Source organism: Physeter macrocephalus, chromosome 8, assembly GCF_002837175.3.
Source record: "Physeter macrocephalus isolate SW-GA chromosome 8, ASM283717v5, whole genome shotgun sequence".
Classification (NCBI taxonomy): Eukaryota; Metazoa; Chordata; class Mammalia; order Artiodactyla; family Physeteridae; genus Physeter; species Physeter macrocephalus.
Genome location: NC_041221.1, coordinates 5,461,262 through 5,470,468, shown reverse-complemented (window position 1 = coordinate 5,470,468; position 9,207 = coordinate 5,461,262). Strand labels below are relative to the sequence as shown.

General features: G+C 46.8%; 1 pseudogene; it reads left to right on the top strand.

The window, feature by feature from the left end:
• Positions 1–3,846: 3,846 nt before the first annotated feature.
• LOC129392288 (60S ribosomal protein L21-like) lies at positions 3,847–4,336 on the top strand (annotated as a pseudogene).
• Positions 4,337–9,207: the final 4,871 nt, after the last annotated feature.

Below are 9,207 nucleotides of genomic sequence, written 5' to 3'. Positions count from 1 at the left end.
ACAGCCCGCGAGCCACAACTACTGAGCCCGTGTGCCTAGAGCCCGTGCTCCGCAACAAGAGAAGCCACCGCAATGAGAAGCCCGTGTGCCGCAGAGAAGAGTAGCCCCTGCTTGCCACAACTAGAGAAAGCCCGCGCGCAGCAACGAAGACCCAACGCAGCCAAGAATAAATAAATAAAATAAATTAATTTTAAAAAGTTAAAATAAATCTCAATAGGATAATAGTTTTTACATAAAGTTTCTCTGAAGCATAAAATCATTATTTATGGCGGTAAGAAATCCTAGACTTCCCAAGCACAATTTAAAAAAAAAAATCTGTAATTGAGAAATAAATGTCATGTTTGCTGGTAAGGTTTTCCCCTCCCTGCCTCCCTATTCTCTCTCTCTTTCTTTGCTTTCCTTCTTTCCATTCTCTCTTGTTGTTCTTAGAATGGCTTTTAGGGAATACACAGATCTTTTCAGAAATTCATTGTCATCTGCTAAATCCCATCTACCAGCCAGCCTCTAGCACCCTTGATAGAAGGAGGCTGGTCATTCTTTGCCAAATCTCGTCCTAAGAGGGCAAAATCCACCTGTGATCTTGTCTCTGAATGCTGCCCTGTTTTCCACTACGTTGTACCAGGAGAGGTGACCTTCCTGAATGAAATGCATGCTGTCTGCTTAGTACTCAGCGGCCTGCTGTGCTTTTAATTAAATGAACCAATCTTTAAAAACTCGAGTCTTATCCCCAAAGCAGCATGGCACTCACAGTCTGTCCCCAGGTCAGACATTCCAGATGGTTACATCATAGGGTGGCACCAGTGGGGACTGAAGATTGGATCAAGGGGCTTTAGCATGGTGTGATCTGGGCTCAGTACTTGGAGCCATTTCTCTGTGCTTTTGGTCCAGGATAACTCAGCCCTTATCCAGCCTTCTAGCCAGAGAGTACAGCCACGACATGCTGACTTTAGCAAGAAGTTACCCACCGTTGTATTACGTCTACACTGTGCTGGGGTAAGGGTATATTATGTCACTGGGGAAAACTTTCTGAAGATCACAACTTATAATGAGTATTATTTGCTGAGTACCAACTATAGGTTATTACATTTGTCTAGATTGCTGTGTGCTTTGAAGAGTAATTCATTATAAAATTTATATTTGATTGTTAAAGTGTTAACTAAAAATTCCTCATCCTTTTCTCTCAACCTGTTTCTTAGAAATAACCTCTAAGTTTTATATGTACTCTTTCACGCATATTCTATATATGCCATGTGTATATATTTATAAATATCCTATTACATATAATCTTTTGCTACTTGCCTTCTTAAAATATTGTGGGCATCTTCCAACAGACTCAATGGAGTCTGTTCTTTTGATGACTGCCTGGTATTTCATTATAAGAATGTAACATAATTTAACCAGCAATTCCTACTGATTAGACATTTAGTTTGTTTCTAGGTTGTTGGGGTTCTTTTCCTATTGTAAACAATGTCGCGAGCAGCATCCTTATACACGCCTCCCCAGGTATCCATGGGGGACCAGTTCCATGACCTGTGGATACCAAAATCTTCAGATGCTCAAGTCCCTTATAGTAAATGACATAATATTTGCATATAACCTATGCAATGTAAATGCTCTGTAAATAGCTGTAAATGCTATGTAAACAGTTGCTGGAGAACAGCAAATTCAAGTTTTGCTTTTCAGAACTTCCTGGAATTTTTTTCTTCCAAATGTTTTTGATCCATTGTTAGTTGAATCTGCAGGTGTGGAACCCGAGGATCCAGAGGGCCCACTCTACATATATCTTTGTTTACTTGAGTAAAAATGCTTGCAAGATACATGTCTAGAAGTGAAATATCTGCGTCAAGGGTATGGCTGTTTTGCATTTTGATAGATACTGTGAATTTGCTATCCTGAATGTTTATACCAATTTATATTACCACCTGCACTGCGTGACAGTTCCTCTTTCCCCACATTCTTGCCAATACAGGGGATTATAAATCATTTGGGATCATTGCCACAATCTTTGATAAGTGAAAAATAGTATCTTTTTGTTTTAATTTGCTTAGGGTCGACCATCTTTTATTCATATTGGTCATTTGTTGTTGTGTTTGTTGTTTTCCTGTAAATTGATTGTTTATATCTTTTGCTATTTTTGTGGTAAGTTTTCATCTGTATTTGTGAATTTTTCAGAGTTTTGTTGTATATTAAGGAAATTGTTACTTAATCACCTATATTACCGATATTTCCCCCAGTTTGCCATTTGACTATGGTGTTTTTACCACACAGACATTTTTATCCTTTTTATTTGTAGTTCTGATGTAGAAATTTTGCCTTCCTGTGTGCTGGGCTCTTATACCTAGAGAGTCCTTTCCTGGGCCAAGATGTGTAGGCATAGGTTTTCTTCTAGTACTTTTACATTTTTATTTGTGATGTTTGCCTTTAATTCCCTGGATATTTTGGTGTAAGGAGTAAATTCAGTTTCTGATTTGCTTTTTTGCCTGTTACTTGCAGGTTCCAAATCCTGCAGATTTGACATACCACCTAAATGGTCAAGGTGTTCTTGAAGCAGGGCTCTTCTGTTCATCTTTTTGTCCATTTCTGAACCAGTTTCATATTATTTACAATGGGGCTGATTCTCCCCCATTCTGTCTTTCAGAATTTATTTTCCTGGCGTGTTTCCTTTCCTTATCTCCTTCGCAAACTTTAAGAATCATTCTGTCATTTCTAAGTATCCTCTACCCCCCACAAAGAAGGAAAACAAAATGCAACAACGAAACCTGTTGGTATTTTGAGTGAGAATGCTTCGGGTTTATAGTTACTTCAGGGGAATTGACATCTTTAAATATTATGTTCTTATAATGTTGTTCTACTTATTTAAGCCATCTTTTATGCCATCTGTACAGGTTTGACGCTTTCCATATACATATATATATTCTTCACATAGATCGCCTATATATTTTAGTTTGTTTTAGATATTTCATTATAAATATTTTTATGTAAGCTTAAGAAATGTATTAAAATATGAGTTCTCTTTTCCATTATACTTACTTTTACTTTCATATAAAGGAAATTGTTTCCTGCATATTGACTTTGTAACCATCTGCCATACTAAAGCCTCTTACTGTTTCTTTTTTTTTTTTTTTTAATTATTTATTTAATTATTTATTTTTGGCTGTGTTGGGTCTTCGTTTCTGTGCGAGGGCTTTCTCCAGTTGCGGCAAGCGGGGGCCGCCCTTCATCGCGGTGCGCGGGCCTCTCACTGTCGTGGCCTCTCTTGTTGCGGAGCACAGGCCCCGGACGCACAGGCTCAGTAGTTGTGGCTCACGGGCCTAGGTGCTCCGCGGCCTGTGAGATCTTCCCAGGCCAGGGCTCGAAACCCTGTCCCCTGCACCGGCAGGCAGATTCTCAACCACTGCGCCACCAGGGAAGCCCCCTCTTACTGTTTCTAATAATGTTACAGTTCATTCTTCTGCATTTTGCAGGTATTAAGTCATATCGTCTGCAAATAGTGACGATTTTGCCATCTTCTTTTACAATACCTGTTTTATTCTCTAATCCACGTGGCACTTTGACAGTAGATCATAGCATTGGCATATGGCATCCTTGTCTTATACCCAGCTTTTAAGGGAAATGTGCTAGTGTTCTACCATTAACCTTAACCTTGGCGTGGCAGTGTGGCATTTTAACTCACCTTCCTTCCAGTATCTTTGACAAATACTTTCCTGTCCTAGACCTGGTTACACACAACAGACACATCCAGCTCTCTCATTGCTTTTTTGTAGGCTCTTACCTAGCACTCAATTCTCCTTTTAAAGAAGTGACTTCAGCCTTTCGGCCAGAACCGTCATCTTCCAGTAATTCATCAAAATGACCAACAGAAAGGGAAAGAGGAGACGCACCTGCTTTAGGTTCTCTAGGCCTCCTAGAAAACATGGAGCTGTTCCTTTGGCCACATACATGCGAATCTACAAGAAAGGTGATATTGTAGACATCAAGGGAATGGGCACTGTTCAAAGTGGAATGCGCCCCCGGTGTTCCCATGGCAAGACTGGAAGAGTCTACAGGGTGACCTGGCATGCTGTTGGCATTGTCGTAAACAAACAGGTTAAGGGCGTGATCCTTGCCAAAACAATTAGTGTCCACATTGAGCATATTAAGCACTCAAGAGCCAAGGTAGCTTCCTGAAACTCGGGAAGGAAAATGATCAGAAAAAGAAGGAAGCCGAAGAGAAAGGTACTTGGGTTCAACTGAAGCGCCAGCCTGTTCCATCCAGAGAAACATACTTCATATAACAGAAACCAATGGAAAGGAGCCTGAGCTGCTGGAACCCATTCCCTGTGAATTCATGGCATGATAGGTGTAAAAAAAATAAAAGATCTCTGGACTATAAAAACACAGAGAAAAAGAAGTGACTTCAAGAACACGAAAACAATTTTTTAACTGAAGTATATAGTTGATGTACAGTATTATACATTACAGGTGTACAATGTAGTGATTCACAATTTTTAAAGGTTATACTCCAGTTAGTTATTATAAAATATTGGCTGTATTCCACGTGTTGTACAATATATCCGTGTAGCTTATTTATTTTATACATAATAGTTTGTACCCTTTTTTTTTTTTTTTTTTGCGGTACGAGGGCCTCTCACCGCCGTGGCCTCTCCCGTTGCGGAGCACAGGCTCCGTGCGCGCAGGCTCCGGCCTCTCACCGCCGTGGCCTCTCCCGTTGCGGAGCACAGGCTCCGGACGCGCAGGCTCAGCGGCCACGGCGCACGGGCCCAGCCGCTCCGCGGCACGTGGGATCCTCCCGGACCGGGGCACGAACCCGCGTCCCCTGCATCGGCAGGCGGACTCTCAACCACTGCGCCACCAGGGAAGCCCTAGTTTGTACCTCTTAATCCCCTACACTTTCTTGCTCTTGCCCCTTTTCCCTCTCCCCACTGGTAAGCGTTAGTTTGTTCTCTATATCTGTGATGTTCCCTTTTTCTTATATTCACTCATTTGTTGTCACTTTTAGGTTCCACATATAAGTGATATCTCCGTCTGGCTTATTTCACTTAGCATCATGCCCTCCAGGTCCATCCATGTTGTTGCAAATGGCAAAATTTCATTCTTTTTTTATGGCTGAGTAGTATTCCGTTGTGAAGCGGAATTTTAAATTTTATTTCATTTTAATTAATTTAAATCGTGACCAGCTATTGAGCACTTAAAATGTGGCCAGTGCTACTGAGGAACTGAGTTTTTAATTTTGTGTAAGTTTAATTTAATTGAAATAGCCACATGTGACTATTAGCTCCAGAATCAGGCAGCACCAGTTCCTCCATCATATCAATAAAGGATAGGACGTGAGCATAGAAAGGACCTACACAGTGGCTGCTCACTGTGCCCAGAGAGGTTGAGATTGGCCCCAGATCACACAGCAAGCTCATGATTGAACTGAAGTAAGAAGCCAGGCTCTTTGTTCTTGTCTCGGGCTCTTCCCACGTTCCTTCTTTAAATGACAACCAAAGTCCAGGTGTGTACGGACCTATACACCTTCAGTACACATGTCTCACCCCACTGACTTCTCCACCGTGTCTGGGTTGACCCCCGGGCTGGTTCAGATGTAGAGTTTTCAGCTGCGTCTTCTCGCTCTGCAGGGCAAAGGCTTGCTCGCGAGCAGGGCAGGTGCAGCGGGCCTGGGAGGCCAAGCCCCACGGCTGTTGGTCCAGGTTCTGCGTCTGGCCTCTCTGCTGGTGGGATTAAAGCATCATTAGGCACCGTATTCCAGCAGCCTCGGGAATATTAGTTCTGTGCCCTTTCAGTTCAAATGTATTTTCTAGTCTTTTTCTTCAAAGATTGCAAGCATCCACGCTTCCAGCAAGACAGCGGGGTGTTACTCCTTGCTCCCGTGACTAATCTAAGCCTTAAGAGAATTCATGTCCAGCGAGTTAGGGAGTCAGAGAGGAGGATAAAGAAAGGAGACCCTTTGAGAAGGCCCTCAGACGGGGGCCGCAGCGGAGAAGGAGGGCCTCTCAGTAACGAAGCACCCACGGCCTTGCTCTCGAGGCATTTAGAATCTTCCTGCCTCCGCCAGCCCTTTCTTTTCCTCGGGGGGTCCCTGGTCAGTCACTCAGGGTCACTGCTGGTGTCCTCCTTAGCTGTCCTTTCCAGCCACTAGTTCAAGGGAAGCAGGAGTGAGCCACCCTGGAAGGAACTCTTCACGTTTTCCGGCCAAGGGAAGGGCCTTGGTCAGCGCTTAGCGGTGAAGAGGGCTGGACCGCCCGGGGTCCAGCCCAGCTCTGCTGCTCCTTCCACGTGGCCGGGCGACTCACCACCCACTCCGTGCCTCAGCCTGCCTGCCTGGAAGTTGGGGGCTCCTAATCACGGCCCCCCACCCAGGGCTCCAGTGAAGAGTACGTGAGTCCATAGGTGGAGAGGAGAGGGCCCTGCTCGCCAGGACGCCCTCCACAGAGGGTCATCCTTCTTCCCACGGGAGAGGTGATGGCTGTCCCCGCCCTGAGGGCAGGTGACCTCCAGGCTCGGCCTCCCCTGCCCCTCCGCGGGAGCTCTCGATGCAGGCGGATTTGGGGAGCCCTGCCTGGGTGTGTGCAGATGGCTATACCCATGGCCCCAGAGAGTCCCTTTTCCTGGCTGCATCACACGAATGTCCTGGCTCAGCAGAGTGGCAGCTGGTGTATCTGACAGCAGGGTCCCAGGCCCCTTGGGGCAGCCGGTCCGGCCCCAGTGACCCCGCTGGAGCTGTCGGGATGCTGGCTCGAGGCTCATCAGGTAGCATGTCGGTGTTGGCAGCCATGGCAGGGAAACGGCCAGCGAAGGCGCACGCGTGTCTGAACCTGTTTGCCAGTGAAGAAGTCAGCTCCTCAGGTGGACAGGACCCGCCCCCCGGGAGCCTCATCACAGCCCCCGTGTTTCTCTTTCTCAGCCTGGGCTTCCACGGTGGCTCCGATGACAGCACCCACCTGCAGAGCCTGGCCCCCGGATGCTGGAATTTGCGATGAATACGTGGGTTGTGTAATTTGCGAAAAGGTCAAACTCGGCTTGATCAGAACACAACATTTCTAGGAGTCTATTCCTTCTTGCGGATGTTGCTCCGTTTTCTTTTCTCATGGTCAGGGAAAAGTCTCGGAGAACTCTCTTTAAAACTGGGTAATTTTTCCTCCCTCTCTGATGATCCACTTTCCCTGTCTCCCGGCACACCCAGAGAAGGGAAGTGGCTATGGTGGCTTTCCCTCAGCACCTACTGTGTGCCGGTCCCCATGGCACGGGGCTCGTGTGCGTGAGTGAAGTAAGCGCTTGTACGGCGTTTGTTCTGTGCCAGGCGCCGTTGTACGTGCTTAGGAACGAGGACGGATTCAATCCTCACACGAACCCCGGGAGGGAGATGCTGCTGTTGTTCCCATTTGACGGCCGGAGTGACTGAGGCAAAGGGACCTGCTCGCTGTTGCACAGCTGAGTTGTGGGAGCAGGATTTGAACCCAGGCTGTCTTATCCCAGAGTCCGTGTTCTTAACCACTAACCGCCGCCACCCCACTGCCTCTCCACTCTGATCCCTCGCTTTGTTTGAAGCCAGCATGCCTGGGAGGTACACACTTGTTGCATGAAGACGCGGAGGCCGGGAGAGTTCGTGGCCTGTAGCCTGCCTGGGGTTCGGATGCCACACCCGAGGCCCTGACTCCAAACCCTGCTCCTCCCCAGGGGCCTGGCAGCCTATCCGGCATTACCATCCCAGCCCCTGGGCTTTGCCTCACCGCCTGCCCTTCCCATTGCTTGTCAAGTACAACCAACTGGCTTCAGGGGGCTCCAGGCCCCCCTAAAGGCGGCACCTCTCTGCTCCTCCTCTATGGAACATTCTCGTATGCATTTTTTTTTTTTTCTGCTGTGTCTCTGACTGCAAAATTGTTCTGCCTTCCCACATGCGTGTTGACTGGTTCTGTTTCCTCTAGCTTATTTCCTCTGGACAGTTCATATCCTTTGCCTATTCAGCTGCTGGACTGTTTATTTTAGGCAGCTCCACTGTCCAGCTGAAGGGTCAAGACAGAAATTCCTCTGAGTTCATCAATCGATATATAACATCTTTGTCCCTTTTCTGTCCTGTGACGGCTCTGAAAATAATCACGTGCCCCTAATGCTGAAAAAGGGAATGAGAATGTAGACCTTGTTCATCCCCCGGCTCTCCATCCAGCCTCACAATAAAAACCAAGTGTAGGGGCTTCCCTGGTGGCGCAGTGGTTAAGAATCTGCCTGCCAACACAGGGGACACGGGTTCAAGCCCTGGTCCGGGAAGATCCCACATGCTGCGGAGCAACTAAGCCCGTGCGCCACAACTACTGAGCCTGTGCTCTAGAGCCCGCGAGCCACAACTACCGAGCCCATGTGCCACAACTACTGAAGCCCGCGCACCTAAAGCCAATGCTCCACAACAAGAGAAGCCACCGCAATGAGAAGCCCGCGCACCGCAACGAAGAGTAGCCCCCGCTCGCCGCAACTAGAGAAAGCCCGCACGCATCAACGAAGAGCCAGTGCAGCCAAAAATAAAATAAATTAGTTAATTAATTAAAAATAGAATAAACCAAGTGTAAACTGGCAGTTTTCTCCCTGCATATATTATAGACGCATATGTCTGTCTGGGGCAGTGGTCGCCCAGGGCACAAGCCAGTCCTCTAATCTGTACACCGATTCCTTGAGGGCGTGGCTGTGCCTAGTTCACCCTGCACCCCAACCTGGGGCCTGAAGTGCAGGAAACTTCCACAAGTGTCCGTCAAAAGGAATGACTGTAGGCAGCTCACATGTATTCAGTGGGAAGACTCAGGGAAACAGAAGCTGGCCCAGAACTTCCCATGCCTACAGCAGTTTTCTTCTGGAAATTTCCAGACATTTCCCCATATGTGTATTTCCTGAACCTATTTTCTGTTCTGAAAACCATGCATACCTTTTCTCCGTGTACCAGTTGGCTCTGCAGCCAGAGGGCCCCTTAGCCCATCACATAACTCACTGAGGCCCAGTTCCCCAATCTCTGGGAGGCTCTGTGTCTGTTGTCTATAAAACCCACAGTTATTCCAATGCAGGCCACCTCTCGCTCCCCTCCCCTGCCTAAGAGAGAAACCGAGTGGGTTCATGCATGGGAATGCTTCATATCCTTAGTAAATCCAAGAGACGAGACAGCAGAAATACTTGCTAACTTAGCATCCCTTTGTAACTTCCCTAAAAGGAAGCTTGTGATTA